The sequence below is a fragment of the Acinonyx jubatus genome, chromosome D1 (assembly GCF_027475565.1).
Source record: "Acinonyx jubatus isolate Ajub_Pintada_27869175 chromosome D1, VMU_Ajub_asm_v1.0, whole genome shotgun sequence".
Lineage (NCBI taxonomy): Eukaryota > Metazoa > Chordata > Mammalia > Carnivora > Felidae > Acinonyx > Acinonyx jubatus.
The window spans coordinates 3165384-3182802 of NC_069390.1; the positions used below are offsets into that span (position 1 = coordinate 3165384).

General features: G+C 52.4%; 1 protein-coding gene and 1 long non-coding RNA gene across 15 annotated transcripts in view; one reads left to right on the plus strand and one right to left on the minus strand.

Moving 5' to 3' along the window:
* The window catches only part of SHANK2 (SH3 and multiple ankyrin repeat domains 2), a 500122-nt gene that overhangs the window by 454431 nt on the left and 28272 nt on the right, over positions 1-17419 (plus strand). The gene's annotated exons all lie outside the window — the stretch shown is intronic.
* The window catches only part of LOC128311725 (uncharacterized), a 38589-nt gene continuing 33455 nt past the window's right edge, over positions 12286-17419 (minus strand). The window contains exon 3 of the long non-coding RNA XR_008290221.1: positions 12286-17127. This is a non-coding gene — a long non-coding RNA (uncharacterized LOC128311725). The remainder of the gene's footprint in view (positions 17128-17419) is intronic.

Here is a 17419-nt window from a genome sequence, read left to right on the forward strand (position 1 = left end):
GGCCCGGCAAGCACGGCCCCTGCTCTCGTGCGTGCCCGCGAGCCTGCACAGTGGGGGGCCGGCGGGGGGGGGGGGGTGAGGGCAGCCCTGGTCTTCACGTGGGCAGGGACCTTCCGACGTGTCCCGGATGCTGGGCCCCGGAAGCCTGCCTTCTGGGGAGGGAGGCAGGCCGGGGGCTGGGAGGGCTTGACCCTCCCTTTACATAAAGGGGCGTGTGGCGCACATGCTTCCCGCGCGTCAGACGTGGGCACCATCGCGTCATCAGCCCAGGGCAGGCATCCTGTGGGGAGTCGGGCTGGCCAGGGTCTCTGCCACGTGTTTCCCCAGAGCCGAGACTCACGGCCCTGGGGCCAGGCCACGCGCCAGTGCTGTGGGCCATAGATCCGATGGCGTGGGCGTTCAGGTCCTCAGCATGGGGACTCGTCGGAGGTGCTCACTGTAGGGGACATGTCGGAGGTGCTCCCCGTGGGGACCCGTCGGAGGTGCTCCCCGTGGGGGACCCGTCGGAGGTGCTCCCCGTGGGGACCCGTCGGAGGTGCTCCCCGTGGGGGACCCGCCGGAGGTGCTCCCCGTGGGGGACCCGCCGGAGGTGCTCCCCGTGGGGACCCGCCGGAGGTGCTCCCCGTGGGGACCCGCCGGAGGTGCTCCCCGTGGGGACTCGCCGGAGGTGCTCCCCGTGGGGGACACGTCGGAGGTGCTCACTGTAGGGGACATGTCGGAGGTGCTCCCTGTGGGGACTCGTCGGGGAGCGGGGACACGTCGGAGGTGCTCACCGTAGGGGACATGTCGGAGGTGCTCCCTGTGGGGACTCGTCGGAGGTGCTCCCCGTGGGGGACACATCGGAGGTGCTCCCCGTGGGGACTCGTCGGAGGTGCTCCCCGTGGGGACTCGTCAGAGGTGCTCCCCGTGGGGACTCGTCGGAGGTGCTCCCCGTGGGGGACTCGCCGGAGGTGCTCCCCGTGGGGGACATGTCGGAGGTGCTCCCCGTAGGGGACATGTCGGAGGTGCTCCCTGTGGGGACTCGTCGGAGATGCTCCCCGTGGGGGACACATCGGAGGTGCTCCCCGTGGGGACTCGTCAGAGGTGCTCCCCGTGGGGACTCGTCAGAGGTGCTCCCTGTGGGGACACGTCGGAGGTGCTCCCCGTGGGGGACTCAGAGGTGCTCCCCGCGGGGACTCGTCGGAGGTGCTCCCCGTGGGGGACTCGTCGGAGGTGCTCCCCGTGGGGACTCGTCGGAGGTGCTCCCCGTGGGGGACTCGTCGGAGGTGCTCACTGTAGGGGACTCGTCGGAGGTGCTCCCCGTGGGGACACGTCGGAGGTGCTCCCCGTGGGGACACGTCGGAGGTGCTCCCCGTGGGGGACTCGTCGGAGGTGCTCCCCGTGGGGGACTCGTCGGAGGTGCTCCCCGTGGGGACTCGTCGGAGGTGCTCCCCGTGGGGACTCGTCGGAGGTGCTCCCCGTGGGGGACTCGCCGGAGGTGCTCCCCGTGGGGGACTCGTCGGAGGTGCTCCCCGTGGGCTCCCTCTTGATCTTGCTTCGCGAGTCCCACCGCAGGCACGGCCGCCCCCCCTCCATGGTTCCAAGTGGGTCGCCTGGGCCTCCGGCCCCTCAGACCTCACGTGGGGCCGTGTGGAGCCAGCGCAATGGGGGGCAAGGGCAGCTCTGGGAGACGGGACGGGGGATGCTGGCATGGAAGGTCGTCCTGGCTTCCCAGCACGGCCGGGTGACCCTCGGGCAGCGCCCACGGGGCGTCTGTGCGCTGCTTTGAGCGGAAGTAGCAGGCGTTCGCCAGGAGAGTGACAAGGTGATGGGCTGAGAGCCCCCGGAGCCCCCAGTTCGTGCCAGATCGGCCCCAGCTGGAGCAGGAAGGGCCGGACGCCCGACCCCACCGGACCGACCGTCGGCGGGTCAGCGACAAAGCGCGAGACCGAGCCGGTTCAAACCAGAAAGTCAGAGGGGCCGGCTCGCAGGCCCAACCTTGACTGGGAGAAGGGCTGGGGCGGGAGGGGGCTGGGGGTGCAGCAGCCCCCTCCCTGCCGGAGCAGAGCCTCCAGTTTGGCCGACACGGATGTCACACACCCATCCCCCTCCTCGGCTGTGGGATCGCTGGACGCCGGCTTGGGGTTTATTCTCCCGACGCGTCGGACGGGGCCCGTGAGACTCAAAGGCCCGGTCCAGGTCCCTCGCTCGCTTGGGAGACAGGGAGCTGGGACCCGAACCCAGGTCTCGGACCCCGCCCCCGCTCATTGTTTTTCTGCATTCCCAAGTATTTACTGAGCGCTGTCGTTCGGGGTCTGGAATCTGCATCCACGACAGGTCCCAGCACCGTGATGCCTGCTGACGGGAGAGGCCAGCCGCCCCGCGTGAACACAGAAACGTGCGCACGGCGCCCGCACGGGCCTCACAGACGGGGCGGTGGGTGCAGCAAGAAAGTGGCCACGCTCCGAGCCCACGCCGGCTGGTGCGCCCACAGCTGGCGGACACGCGGGAGCCCTCTGCTCGCCGCCCGCCGGCACCACAGGCGGGCTTCCCCGAGGGGGTGTGGGGTGGGGTCCCGGGCGGAAGGAAGTCCCTGGTGAGGCAGCCCGCCCACCGCGGCCCCCTGCTGCCCCCACGGCACTGTGGCCGGGCCCGTGCGGGTGTCCCGGGGATACAGCGAACGGCCACATGCCGGGGGGCCGTGGGGTGTGGTCAGGAGGGGGGGACCCTCCGCGTGCTGCCCTGCGCTGCCTCCAGGATGCGTCGTTCCATAAGAAAGGCAAGGCTGAGAGAAGTGTGACCAGCAGGCTACCGTCTGTGCAAGGAAGGTGGGGACCACACACCCGCACGGGCACACGTGCACACAGACACGTGCACACGTATGCACAGGCATACGCACGCATACAGACATCCACGCGGGTATATGCTCGTTTCTTCTTTTCAACGGAAGGATGACCCACGCGCCATTGTTTTCGATTTCCTGCTGCCTCGGGGGCTGGGTGAGGAAGAGAAAGAAAAGAATCCTGACACAATTTGTCTTATAGATTAGAATATGAAATCGGGTTAAAATTGCACTTTGTTGTAAAACACAAACCAACCTTTTAGAAATCAAGAGCAAAACAATATCAACGCCATAACCTGCCGATGAAAGCAATGCATTAACAGAGGAATCACTTCGAGCGGCACCTTGCACGTGGCTGCCAAGGGGAGGAAGCACATCTTCAGCCCTGCTCGTGCTCGGCAACTAGACCGCTGCTGGGACCCTCGCTGCGCCGCTGCTTCGAACGATCGATGACAGATTCGTGGATGACACGCTCGCAGACAGGGCGAGCAAAGAAACCATCACCTGCACGCTGGTCGCGAGGAGCCCCGATTTTTAACAAAGAGACGAAAACGGGAAGCCAAAGGCCTAACACACCTGCTGTTCTAATGTTCAGTTGAAGTTGTCGGCACAGATTCACCAAGAGCCCGGAACACCGCGTCTCGCCAGCGGGCAGGAAAGGTGTGCAGGTCCCGTGAAGACGCTGCACAGAGCGGGTGAGGGACCAGTAGGGCGGACCAGGAAGGGTGGCCCCGAGCTGCGGCTGGGGTCAGGGACGAAGTAAGATACAGAGCGTGGAGGCAGGGCCCAGGGACACAGGACACAGCCCCGGGGCCAAAGCGGGGCCAACCTTGAGCACCAGAGTGCATAACTACCTAACAGAGTCTGGGGTGATAACCCAAAGTACAACACAGGTGATATCTGGGAGTCCTACTGATGTGAACACGCCATTGGACACATCAACAAAAGAGGAGAAGAGACAAATCTCCCCTGCGGAAGAACCCAGAATCCCTACAATTTATGACGCCACACTGGTCTCAGTGAGATGGGCCGTAAGCCGCCCGAGCTGAGGCTGCACAGTGGCTTTCTTTGGTTGGGGACAGCGTGGGAATAAGAAAGAACAACTATATGGCAGGGATCTGACGCTCACTTCAGCCAGGTGACCAAGGTCAGCATCGCGGGGACGAGTCACGGGGGGAGGGGGGGGCACGTGTCCCGACGTGATGGGGATGAGAAGGGCTCTCACCCTGTGGTCCTCCTCCCAAACCCACAACCCCATCTGACCGTGAGAGGGAAAATCGTGGTTAAGAGATGGTCTACAAGGGGCGCCTGGGTGGCTCCGTCGGTTGAGCGTCCGACTTTGCCTCAGGTCACGATCTCGCGGTCCGTGGGTTTGAGCCCCGCGTTGGACTCTGTGCTGACGGCTCGGAGCCTGGAGCCCACTTCTGATTCTGTCTCCCTCTCTCTGCCCCTCCCCCACTCGTGCTTTTTGTCTCTCTCTCTCTCTCACTCTCACCAATAAGCATTAAAAAAAAATTATTTTTAAAAAGAGAGATAGTCTAGAAAATACCTGACAGGTACTCAGAACTGTCAAAGTCATCAGAACGGTCACAGCCAAGAGGAATCTAAGGAAACACTACTGACAGTCATGTGGTGGCCTGGATGGGGCCCTGGACAGAGAAGGGACACTGGGTAACAATCAAAGAGATCTGAGTAGGACGTGGGCTTCAGTTAGTAACAACATGTCAGTACCGGTTCACTAATCGTGACAGGTGCGCCACACTGATGTAGGACGTACAGAGGAGGGGAAGCTGGGTGTGGGGACCAGGGACGCTCTCTGTGCTACCTTCCTCACGAGTCCTGTGCACATCTGAAATTGTTCTCAAATAAAAGCTTGTTTAAAAACAAAGCTTGTATCAAAACAGACAAAACGCTTGTTTAATTGCAGTGGATTCAGATATATCAAAAATGGTTTTTGTGGCACCCGGGTGGCTCCGTCGGTTAAATGTCCAACTCTTGGTTTCAGCTCAGGTCATGATCTCGCAGTTCGGGAGTTCGAGCCCAGCATCAGGTGGGATTCTCTCTCTCCCTCTCTCTCTGCCCCTCTCCTGGAGAGCTTGTGCTCGCTCTCTCTCTCTCTCTCATTCTCTCTCAAAATAAATAAATAAAAACTTCTTAAAAATGGTTTTGGGGAGCCTGGGTGGCTCAGTCTGTTAAGCGTCCAAATTCAGCTCAGGTCATGATCTTGCGGTTCGTGGGTTCGAGCCCCGCGTCAGGCTCTGTGCTGATGGCTCCGAGCCTGGAGCCTGCTTCGAATTCTGTGTCTCCCTCTCTCTCTCTCTGCCCCTCCCCTGCTCATGCTTGTCTCACTCACTCTTTCTCAAAAATAAATAAACATTAAAAAAAAAATTTTAATGGTTTTCAAACACCCCTGATTTCATGATGATGCATCTTAAAGAATGGGTCACTTTTGAAGGAACCAATTCATTAATCTGAAAGCTGGTAAAAGTCAAAAGAAAGAAGCAAACACTTCTCTTGCCTTTCTTACACAGTAGCTCAGGGCAGTGTAACGATTGATAAGGGCAAGTTTCTCTTTACAAATTAGTCCAACTGGCAACTGGAGAAGGAACCACAGAAGTAGGAAATCACCATTTCACCGCCCCTGGAGGTACAGAATCCAGGCAGCGGCCATCAGGGGCTGGTAAAAATGGGATGTGACAGGGCACCTGGGTGGCTCAGGTGGTTAAGCCTCCGATTTCAACTCAGGTGACGATCTCACGGTTTGGGGTTCAAGCCTCGCGTCTCAAGTCTCAAGCCTGCTTGCGATCCTCTCTCTCCCTCTCTCTCTGCCCTTCCCCCACTTGTGTGCACCCTCTCTGCCTCTCTCTTTCTCTCAAAAGAAATAAGTAAACTTAAAAACACAGTGACATGACAAGCTAACGGGATGGATCCGGCTGACCATTCCTGAACCGCGTCCCCCCCCCCCCCGCCAAATCTTAACGTCCCTCAAAACACAAGCAGAAGTTCAGGGGCCCATGAGGTGGGGGGTACGGCACCACCTGACCCGTCCACCTGCCCCAATCAAACCTGAACATGGTCCAGCTTCCAACCTCCAGATTAAACAAGACAAGAGGTGGGCCGACCAGGTGCGACATGTAGCTGTCATGACTCCGGTAAGACGGCTGTGCACTTGGACGCAGGCAAGACCCAGCCTCAGCCACGATAGCGGATGGTTGTGATGACCTGAGCAATCCGGGTTGCCTTTCGGTGTGATCATGGTATTGTGACTATGTTTTTACCACGGGGCTGGGTCTTTCAATAAAAAGCCTGCTGAAATGCCTTCCGGAGAGGTGATAGAAGGCTGGAATTCACAAGAATGTGTGGAGGGCAGGGGTGCATGGGGTTCAGTGCAACCGCCTCTCTGCTTTTGCACATTTGAGGGACTTTTTCCATAATAAAAACTGTAGTAATGAGCTTCTTTTTCAATGAGTGGGCTTTACTTGTTGGTAGTTTTAACTTACAGAAAAGAATAGAACAAAAAGTACAGAGAGTTCCGAACACTCCCTCACCCCTCCCCACTCACTCATTTCCTCTACTTTTTTTAAAGATTAGTTATTTATTTTTAAGAAAGACAGAGATAGTGTGAGCCAGGGGAGGGAAAGAGAGAGAATCCCAAGCAGGCTCCACGTCGCCAGCACAGAGCCCGATGCGGGGCTCAAACTCATGAAACTGAGATCGTGGCCTGAGCTGAAACCAAGCGTTGGGACGCTTAAACAACTGAGCCATCCAGGTGCCCCATTTCTCCTACTTTTAACATCTTGTTCTAGTGTGGTGTGCATTTGTTACAATTAATGAACCAGGGTGGATACGTTATTATTAAGTAAAGTCCACAGTAGACATTAGGGTTCACTGTGCTTTGTACGTCCTATGGGTTTAGACAAATGACATGTGTCCACCACACAGAATGACAAGTTCACTGCCCTCCAACTCCCCTGTCCGCACCCCTTCTGTTCATCCTTCCCTCCCCCCTGTCCTCTGGCAGCCCCTCATCTTTACTGTCTCCATAGTTTGGACTTTTCCAGCATTTCCCGCAGTTGGTATCACACAGTATGTAGCCTTTCCAGATTGGTTTCTTTCACTTAGTAAGATGCATTGAAGGTCCCTTTATGTCCTTTTTGTGGCTTGAGAGCCACATTGAATAATATTTCTTTGCCTGGATGTCCCATAGCTTGTTAATCCATCTACCTGCTGAAGGACAGCTTGGTTGTGTCCAGGTTTTGACAATTGTGGGTAAAGCCGCTATAAACATTTGCGTGTGGGTTTTTGTATGGACACAGGCTTTCCGCTTATCTGGGTAAATATGAAGGTTTGCAAAGAATTTCTCCCAGTATATGGCTTCTTATTCTCTTGACAGTGTCTTTTTACAGACAGTGTCTTTTAGTGAAGTCCTCCTTACCACTTTTTTCTTTCATGGTTGGTGCTTTTGATGTGATAAGGAGTTGTCACCAGGGGGCAGCTGGATGGCCCAGTTGGTTAAGCGTCTGGCTTTTCATTTCAGCTCAGGACACAATCTCATGGTTTGTGAGTTCGAGCCCTGCATCAGGCTCTGCACTGACAGTGCACAGCCTGCTTGGGAGTCTCTCCTTCCCTCTCTCTCTGCCCCTCCCCTGATTTTGTGCACACACGTTCTCTCTCTCTCTCTCTCTCTCTCTCTCTCTCTCTCAAAATAAATAAATACACTTTTTAAAAGAGTCCTCACCAGATGCAGGTCACACAGATACTCTCCTGGATTACCTTCTAGGAGTTTCACAGTTTTTTTGTCTCACATTCAGGTCGATGACCCATTAGGGTTCATTTTTTGTGAAATGGTGTAAGGTCTGGGTCTAGATTCATCTTGCAGCTGGATGTCTTGTTGTTCCAGTGGGACACAGAAAAGTCTGTCTCTTGTCCATTGCTCCCTCGTCACAGATCAGGTGACTATTCTTGGTGGGGGGTGGGGGGGCAGTTTCCGGGTGCTGTCATGTTCAGCGGGTCTGTCTACTCGTTCACCAGTCCTTAATTTCTGTGGTTCAATAGTTAAGTCTTCAAGTCGGGTGCTGTCAGTCCTCCAACTCTGTTCTTCTCTTTCAATATTGTGTGGGCTCTTCTGTGCCTTGTCCCTCCATATACACTTGTCAGTGTTCACAGAATAACTGGCTGGGACAGAAATCAGCTCTTTAGGGGCCACTCGTAAATATGTGCTGCCTGCCAAGAAGCACTGTGCACCTGATGAAAGAATGACTCTCGCAGGTGAGGCAGCCGGGCGGGGACCGGCAGCTCCAGCAGCAACCGGGGTGTAGAACGCTCTCACGGGGTCTCTAGTCACAACGAGCATGTTCTGGGGCCTCACCAGCCTCTTGGTGCCCTGAGAGGCCCGACTGGGGAGTCATCATCATCCCGCTGGTGACCCGTTCACTTTGCTCCCCTCTTTTGGCCGATTGCAGTTCTGGCCCACCTCAACCCCTCTTTGGACCCACAGTTGAAAGATGAAGCCACCTGGGACCTCAGGTGTCACTGGCCTTGAGGAGAAAGACCCGCTCCCCAGCACGGAGTCATTGAGGCCACATTCTTGTAGATGCAAAGTCCCCTCCAAACCCAGACCACCTTCCTTGACTCGCCTCGGTTGGCCATGAGGTGCCTTAAACATTCACTCCGCTTTTGAATATCTTATTCTACAAAGCGGTATTCATTCCTGTCATTTTTTTTTTTTTACATTTTGATGCATTTTGTGCCTCCTTAACTGACTCCATAAAATGTTTACACACCTTCTGAGACAGAAGGCACTGTTCTTCTGAGAAAGACGTGGCTGTCCTCTCGGAACCTGGTCATTTAGAGAAGACTGCAGCCTGCTCACAACATGGGAATCGGTGAAGTGTTTAAAAACTGTCACGAGTCCGTGATTCTCCAAGGGCGCAGTCAGGAGGAGGACGGTGTTCCCAGGGAGTATCTGTCCCAGCAGAATTACACTGAACTGTATTTTCACGATGACTTTCTTATTTCTGCCACCTTCTGGAATAAATTATTTTTCTGCTTTCTATGAAAGAAAAAGAATTTGTAAGAAACACAGAGCCCAAAACAAACATACTATGGAGAAAATGGAGGACACAGATCACACAGGGCGACTAGGATTTTGAAAAGTTATTATTAATGTGCTCGGTGAGATAAAAGGAGATACTGCATCCTCGATGTTAGAACAAAAATACTCTTTTTAAAAGTAACATTCGTAAGACAAAATCAGAGCTCTCGAATTTAAAACTACTCTAGCAGATATGAAAATTCTGACAGCTGGATTACAAGATGAAACAGACGGGAGTCTCTAAGAAAGAGAAGACACGGTAAATGGAAGAAGAAAGACAACTGGGTTGGAGGACCAGTCCAGAAGAAACAAGGTTGCCTTGAGGAGAAACAGAAAGGAAGAGAATGGCCAAGAGATGGTTGAAGGAAGCGTTCCACACCTAAAGGGCAAGAATGTCCCGGTGAAGAGGGCCCTACTTGAGAGGTGAGGACAGAGCCACACCATGGTGCGTCAACACATCTTGGTGAGCCTGGGGCAAAGAGGCCATCCTGCAGGGCTCTCCACCCTGTGGGCGGGGGCCACAGGGAGGGGACTCACGTTCCACGAACACAAGTGGTCACAGATCCCTCCAGAACAAACCTGGTCACCAGAGTAAATGAAGGAGAACTTCAAATCCCTGAAGGAAAATTATTTCCAAACTAGGGGCACCAGGCAGTGGCTCAGTCAGTTAAGCATCCGACTTCGGCCCAGGTCATGGTCTCACTGTTCGTGGTTTCAAGCCCCACATTAGGGTCTGTGCTGACAGTGCTTGGGATTCTGTCTCTCTGCCCTTCCCCCACTCTCTCTCTTTCAAATAAATAAACTGAAAAAGAAAAAAAAAAAAGAAAGAAAGAAAATTATTTCCAAACTTGAACTGTATGGCCCTGTACCTCATCCAGTTTGGTGAGTGTTCCACACACGCCCGAAGGGAATGTGTGTTCTGTAGTTACTGATCCATAAATATCAGGTCAAGATGATTGTTCAGATCATCTAAGTCTCTGTTGATTTTCTTGCCCAACTGTCCTATCAATTTGAGAAAGGGGTATTCAGTGTCCTGCTGTATTTGTAGAATTGCCCATTTCTCTCTTTTATCCTGTCAAATTTTGCTTCAGTATATCGAGGCCCTGTGAGCAGGTGCATAAGTGTTTATGACTGTTACGTCCTCTTTATGAATAATCTCTTGTAGCATTCTGAACTATCCCTCTTTATTTCTGGTAATATTCTTTTCCTGAAGTCTATTTTTTATTTTTTTAAAGATTTTATTTTTAAGTAACCTCTATACCCAATGTGGGGCTCGAACTTACAAGCCTGAGATCAAGAGTCACACACGCTACCAACTGAGCCAGGCAGGCGCCCCTGAAGTCTGTTTTTTTAATACAGCTTTATTGAGATATAATTCATGTCCATAAAATTCAACCATTTAAGGCACCCAATCTGGTGGATTTTAGTATATTCACAGAAATTTGCAACCATGAGCACAGTCTAATTTTAGAACATTTTGTCACAGAAAGAGATCTCACACCCATCAACAGTCTTTCTCCACCCTCCACCCGCTTCTCTCTGCTGCTAGGAACAATGCCACCATGAAATTTTGTGTGCAGGTATTTGTGCGAGCATGTCTTCAGTTCTCTTGGGAATACACCTGGGACTGGAGTTTCTGGGCCATCTCAAAGCTCTGTGTGTAACTTTTTGAGGGACTGCCAAACTGTTATTCAGAGTGGTTGAAGTCTCTTTTGTCTGACGTTGATATAGTGCTCAACCCACGGGAAACCTTCTTCCATTTGTTTGCTCTCTGACCTGCAGATTAGGTCTTTCTCCACAATCTATTTTTATAGTGTCTGCCTTTTTCTTTAAGTTTATTCATTTATTTTTGAGAGAGGGAGAGAGAGAGGGAAGGGGCAGAGAGCAAAGGAGAAAGAGAATCCCAAGCAGGCTCCACGCTATCAACACAGAGCCGGACGCAGGGCTCAAACTCACAAACTGTGAGATCATAACCTGAGCCAAGAGCAAGAGTTGGGTGCTTAACCAACTGAGCCACCAAGTGCCCCACTTTTTTTTAAGTTTATTTATTTTGAGAGAGGAGCAGAGACAGGGAGGTAGAGAGAAAATCCCAAGCAGGCTTTGCACTGTCGGTGCAGAACTCAACACAAGGCTCAAACTTACAAACCCAGAGATCATGACCTGAGCTGAGATCAAGAGTCAGGTGCTTAAGCAAAGGGAGCCACCCAGGAGCCCCTATGGTATCTGCCTTTTAACTGGAGTTTTATCCCATTAACATTTAATGTAATTATTGGTGCTTTTCAATGTAGGTCCACCAGTTTAGCTGTTTCTGTTTCTCTTTTCCTCTGTTCTCCCTTTTCTGCTTTTCTTGGATTATTTGACTATGTTTAGAACTCCATTTTAATGTATTGGCTTTTTGCTGTACTTTACATTCTTTTTAGTGCTGGGCTCTAGGATTACAGTGTATATCCTTAACTTTTCAGCCCACTTATAATCCATACTGCACAATTCACAGGAAATATTACGGCTCTGCAACCACGTAGGTGTGTCTCCCTCACTCCTGCCTTCATGTACTCTACAGGTGTCACGTTTACTTACACTGTAAACCCCACAAAACAATATTCTTCTGCCTCAAACAGTCATGTCTATTTTTTAAATGAGAGGAAAAATAATATTTTCTATTTTACCATATCTGATATCCTCATGCCTCTAAGATCTAGTATCTGTATCCCCTCCAGCCTGAAGAACTTCCTTTCACGTTTTGCTTTTGTTTTTGTTTGTTGGGGTGCAGATTCGCTGGCAACAGATTCTCATGGTTTTCACTTACCTATAAATGTTTTATTTTGCCTTCGCTCTTTGAAGCTATTTTCACTGGGTATAGAATTCTAGGCTTCACAGTGTAAAGATGCTCCAGTCTTGCCTCCAGAGTTTCTGATGTGAAGTCCACAGTCATTGAAATCATGGTTCTTCCATAAGTAATGTATCATTATTCTCTGGCCACTTTGAGATTTCCTCCTTTTACCTTTGACTTTCAGCAGATTGGCTATGATGTGCCCAGCGGAGATTTTCTTTATATTTATCCCATTTGGGATTCACGGAGTTTCTTAAATCTGTAAACTTATGTCCTTCACCTGACTGAGAAATTTTCAGCCATCATTTTTTTTTTAATTTTTTTTTAACGTTTATTTATTTTTGAGACAGAGAGAGACAGAGCATGAACAGGGGAGGGGCAGGTAGAGAGGGAGACACAGAATCTGAAACAGACTCCAGGCTCTAACCTGTCAGCACAGAGCCCGACGCGGGGCTCGAACTCACAGACCGCAAGATCATGACCTGAGCCGAAGTCGGACGCTTAACCGACCGAGCCACCCAGGCGCCCCTCAGCCATCATTTTTTAAATTATTTTTTCTGACCCATTTTCTCTCTCTCTTCTGGGATTCCAATTTTCTCCCTTCTGGGACTCAAAATAGTAGACCTTTTGACATTGTCCCGCAAGTCCTTAAGATTCTGTTCACTTTTGGAAATCCTTCCTCCATCTTCATATTGGATAAATTCTTCAGATGTTTCTTCAACTTCCCTCTTTGCTCTGCCATATCCATTTTGCTATTGAGCCCACCCAGTGCCTTTTTTAACTTATGGTATTGTATTTTTTAGTTTTAACATTTTCATTTTTTTTACATTTTTAAAAAATTTCTTTGATGGTATTTCGTACCTTTCATGCGTTGTGAGTATATTTTCCTTTACCTAGTTGAGTATTGTTGTGATAGCTGCTTCAAAGTCCTTGCCTGAGAATTCCAACATCTTAGTCATGTCTGGGTTCATTAAGTAAATGTTCATTGTATCCTGAATATTGTAAATACTATGCTGTGACGGTCTGGATTCCATTAGATTCCTTGGATGAGCGTTGATGTTTGCATTTTCGCTGGTAATTACCGTGGCTAGTCTCCAACTACAAATATCTGGGAGGCAGTAGGAGTAGCTCAAATGTCAGGTCAGGCATATTAGCCTTATCTGCAAGCTGCGTTGAGTCAACCCAGTGCAGGCACAGTTTCATACCCTCTATCGGATATTTGGGAACAGTTTACACACGGAACATGGAGCTGCCATTCTCTGACTCTCTCTTTTCTGGGACGCCCCCCTCACTTTGGCAGCTGTGGCCACCGCCCAAGGTTCTGTCCTCTGACTTTTTAAGCCAGAAAGGCTGAAGTTTTCCATCAGGGCTTTGAGTGACCCACATCACACTCTGTCCATGGCACAGCACTTCTGACTTTCCACTCCCATCCAAAATCCTCTTACCTTAGTTCACACTCCAGAGCTTTCAGGGAACTGCTTTTGTTTGTTTGGGTTTGGGGGTGGGGGAGTTGTTTTGCCGAGACTTTGTACATATTCCCTGCAGAGGAGTTGGTCTTAGGATATTTACTTTACCTTACCCTCCAACCTCAAATTTTGTACCCAAACTCCCAGTTAAGTGTGCAGTTAAAGTCATTTTCAAGTAAGCAATGTATCAAAAAAGAAAAAAAAAATCTCCCAAACTCCTTTTATTGGAAAGCAACTCGAGAATGTCCTTTACCAAAAATGAGGCTTTATACCAAGCAACAGCCAAAAATATATCCAGGGGGTCTGGGATTTGGGCGACCCAACACAAGAATGAATCGGAAGGAATCCAGGGGACAGAGGTAATGGGACACAGGCGTAGAAAACACCAAACCCACATTGTGCAGAAAAGAGCTGAAGTCTTCAGGAGCAATTTCTTCAGCATAAACTTAACAAAATCCCCAACATATTTGAAGATTTTGAAAAGAGATTTACATAATTAGGAAGTGTTTGGGTTGGAATTACTGTTAAGTACATGGGAAATTAAGCCAATAAACAAACAACAGAAAATGATTTTACCCTGGGGAAGACATAATGTATGGGAAGACAAAGTCATCATAATATACTACATGGTTTAGCTATGAATAGATATTACACAGTCGTGATGTAAACCCTGAGTGTTGATCTAGTCAGAATTATGATACAACTGTAAGCTGAGGTTGAAGTCCTGGGGGATGAAAGAAAAGACCTGAATTCGTGGTTGTCAACTGAGGGCGACTCTGACCTCCCAGTGGACATTGGGCAATGTCTAGAAACATCTGCAGGTGCCACATTTAGGAGGAAGGGGATGTTGCTGGCATCCAGGGATACTGCCCCACATCCTATCATGTACACCCACAACAAAGAATTAATTGGTCCACATTTGCAACTGTGCCACTGTTCAGAAACCCTGGGATAAGCCATCATTTTCCACATCAGTGTGTCAGCAGACCACATCTACAATGTAAACACTGGGGCGCCTGGGCGGCTCACTTGGCTAAACGTCCAACTTCGGCCCAGGTCATGATCTCATGATTCGTGAGTTCCAGCTCCGTGTAGGGCTCTGTGCTAACAGCTCAGAGCCTGGAGCCTGCCTCAGATTCTGTGTCTCCCTCTCTCTCTGCACCTTCCCCGCTCGTGCTCTCTTTCTCTCAAAAATAGACATTTAACATTTTTTTTTAAATAAATGAATCAAATAGAATGGAAACATCAAGTAGCAACCACATAAGCATGTTCAGAGACTCAGGGATAAATTAGAAAGAGTGAGCTGAAGGCTTTGGGAGTGACAGGTGGGGCCTGGGTGACGTCCTCTGGGTTTTGTAACCGGCCCTACAGAACGCCGTCTCTTTAAAGCGCGTGCAAGTGTGAGTTTTGTGTTCTGAGTGACAATTCATGTGGAAGAAGAGAATGATCGAGGAGAGTACGAAAGTGTGCAAAGGCAGCCTGACTTCCTGTTCTTCACAGAAGCTCTCTGAACCCTGGTGGATGCTAGCCCTGGGTTCTTGCCCTCTGCCAGGATGTAGCCGTGGTTTGCTCCCTCCTTAGATGGCTCCACGTCTGCATGGAAGGACGATGCCTGGAGGGGTATGTTACTCTGCCCTGCAGTTAACTGGATCCATGGCTTGTAACCCGTGTCTTTCTTCTGCAAGGCAGTCATCCCAGGAGGCTCAGCATTGGGGTTAACCTTCCGTAAATGTGGCAGGCGCTCGAGGCCCACACCGCCCCCTGGCGGCAGCATGCCAGAATTGCAGGCCCAGGTGTTCTGAGGGACACGGGAACCCCGTGGAAGTTCAAGACGCCAAGCTGGACATCTGAGGAATCAGGCAGCATTTCACCCACTCAGCCTCTGAGGCTCCTGTCCCCACACAAGCAGCCCAGAACACCTGTCGTACGGCCGGTAGCTGATTGTGATGTCCCACTGTGGGTTAAACTGAATTTTGAGTTTGTTTAAAGGCTGGGAAATTCTATGGGGGCACCTGGGTGGCTCAGTCAGTTAAGCATCCAGCTTCAGCTCAGGTCATGGTCTTTCAGTTCGTGGGTTCGACCCGGTGTCAGGCTCTGTGCTGACAGCCTGCTTCGGATTCTGTGACTTCCTCTCTCTCTGCTCCTCCCCTACTCATGCACTGTCTCTCTCGTTCTCTCTCTCGAAAATAAACATTAAAAAAAATACATTAAAGGCTGGGGAATTCTAAAATGTTTATTTATCTTGAGAGAGAGAGGGAGGCAGAGAGAGAATCCCAAGCAGGCTCCCTGCTGTCAGCACAGAGCCCAGAGCCCGACGCGAGGCTCGAGTTCGCAAACCATGAGGTCATGACCTGGTCTGAAATCACGAGTCGGACACTTAACCCGCCGAGCCACAGGCGCCCCTGAAGGCTGGGAAACCCCGAAGTGCGGCTTTGCTCCTCCTCTTCCTCTCTTCCGTGCCCCCCATGCTGGGAAGGAGAATGCAGCCAAGGGGCCCGTCCTGCCTTTAGTCCTGGTCTGCGGGTTCCAAGCTGAACCTGCTGCCTCGCGCCTTTGCCCGCTCTTCTCGCAGGAGGACGCTTACAGGCATCACAGCACAAGCCACGTGGCACCCCTGTGCCCTTGCTGGCCGAGCGCTCACCCGCACACCGGTGGCTGATCCACAAAAGCCCGGAGCCACGCAGCCCGCTGCTTCGACCTTGATACGTTTCTTGCTTTGGGAGAAGGACTCTATCCAAACGTATTTACTTTGCAAAGCAGGATGGGAATTTAAGATGGGCCGTTTGAGGTGGGGCCCGGGGCGCTGCCGGCACCCATCGTCCTGCAGCAGGGCTCCCCAGCCTGTGCCCGGGCCCCCAGCCCCCACCCGGCCCAGGACCCTGCCTCCTGTTCCCTGGGCCTGTTTTCTCGGGTGACACTCAGCACACCTGGGGTTACACCTGTTCACCGACTCATGTGTGGCCAGCCCCCCACAAGAACGTCCACTCCTCCGGAGGCAGGGACGGGCTGCCCACCAGGATCACCCCTCACCACCTGACTTTTTGTGGGTGCCCTGAGCAAAGTGGTGAACGAGGGAATGAGTGCACAAGTCACTTCTCTGGTGTGTGGCGAGGAGAGAGGGAGAGGAGGGGCGTCGGCTGCGGTCCCGGGGCTTGCGTCCGTGTCTTTCTCGGGGCCGCGGAGACCGCGGGGCCGCTGCCGCGTGTCTCACCGAACACGAGTTCCCCTGTCTGGCGCTCCGAGGCCAGGAGGAGTGTACCTGTCGTCGGTGTGGGGACCCCAGTGCCCGGGTGTGAGGAGTCATCAGGCCTGTTAACTTCTCTGTTGGAGGCTCCCTTGCCCTTGATGGGTTTTTAGGGAATCCCCAGCAGGAGAAAGTACCACAAAATGGGGACAGCGATGGCAGGGATGGGCGGGGCCTCGGGGGCTTCCCACCTGTACTTTGCAGTGGGGGGAGGGGGCTTTTCTTTCTTGGAGGACGGCGCACAGGGCGATCTCGGGTTCACTCCCTTGCCCCTCGGTGCCCGGTGCTCACCCTGGGAGCTTTGGGGATGGCAGGTGCCCACGCCCCTCCCAGAGGGGTCCAGTTCAGTGAGCGTGAGGGGCAACACCGGGCCAGAGACGTGGAGCCCCAATGCCCGAGAACTCCCCAAACTCCGGGAGGTGCAGAGTGCCCTCGGTGTCAGAGTTCAAGGCCCAGCCCCGGCTCTGCCTGCCGATGCCGTGGGGACAGACAGATGTGAAGGGGGAGGCGGGGGCCAGGAGCTCGGCGAACACCCGAGTGGCCGTGGTGGAGGCATCCTCCGGTGTCACTGGATGGGCAGGGCGGGCGGACCTGTGGCCCTTAGCACCTCGTCCGCCAAGTTTCTGTGCCTTTTGCAGCGTCCCGGGCAGGAGCGGAGGAGGGAGGGAGCACCTGGAGGAAATGAGCCGTTTCAGTGGATGTGTGTTCCCCAAATCTGTGAAAAGCAATTAGTATTTCCTCTTAAGTGTGACAATGGAAAGCTGTAGGGCCACAGCCTGGGACCCTGGAAATCTGTCTGGCTTTTCGCGCGTCACTGGTGGCCAAGAAATTCCTCCCGGGTTCAATGAGAATCAGCCTCGGCCGCCTGGCAGCTGGAAACAGCCCTGCACAGAGTGACAGGCACCCCCTCCACCACCAGGCCACGGTTAGCTGGCCTGCGGCCACCACAGAGCACCCCCTGGCC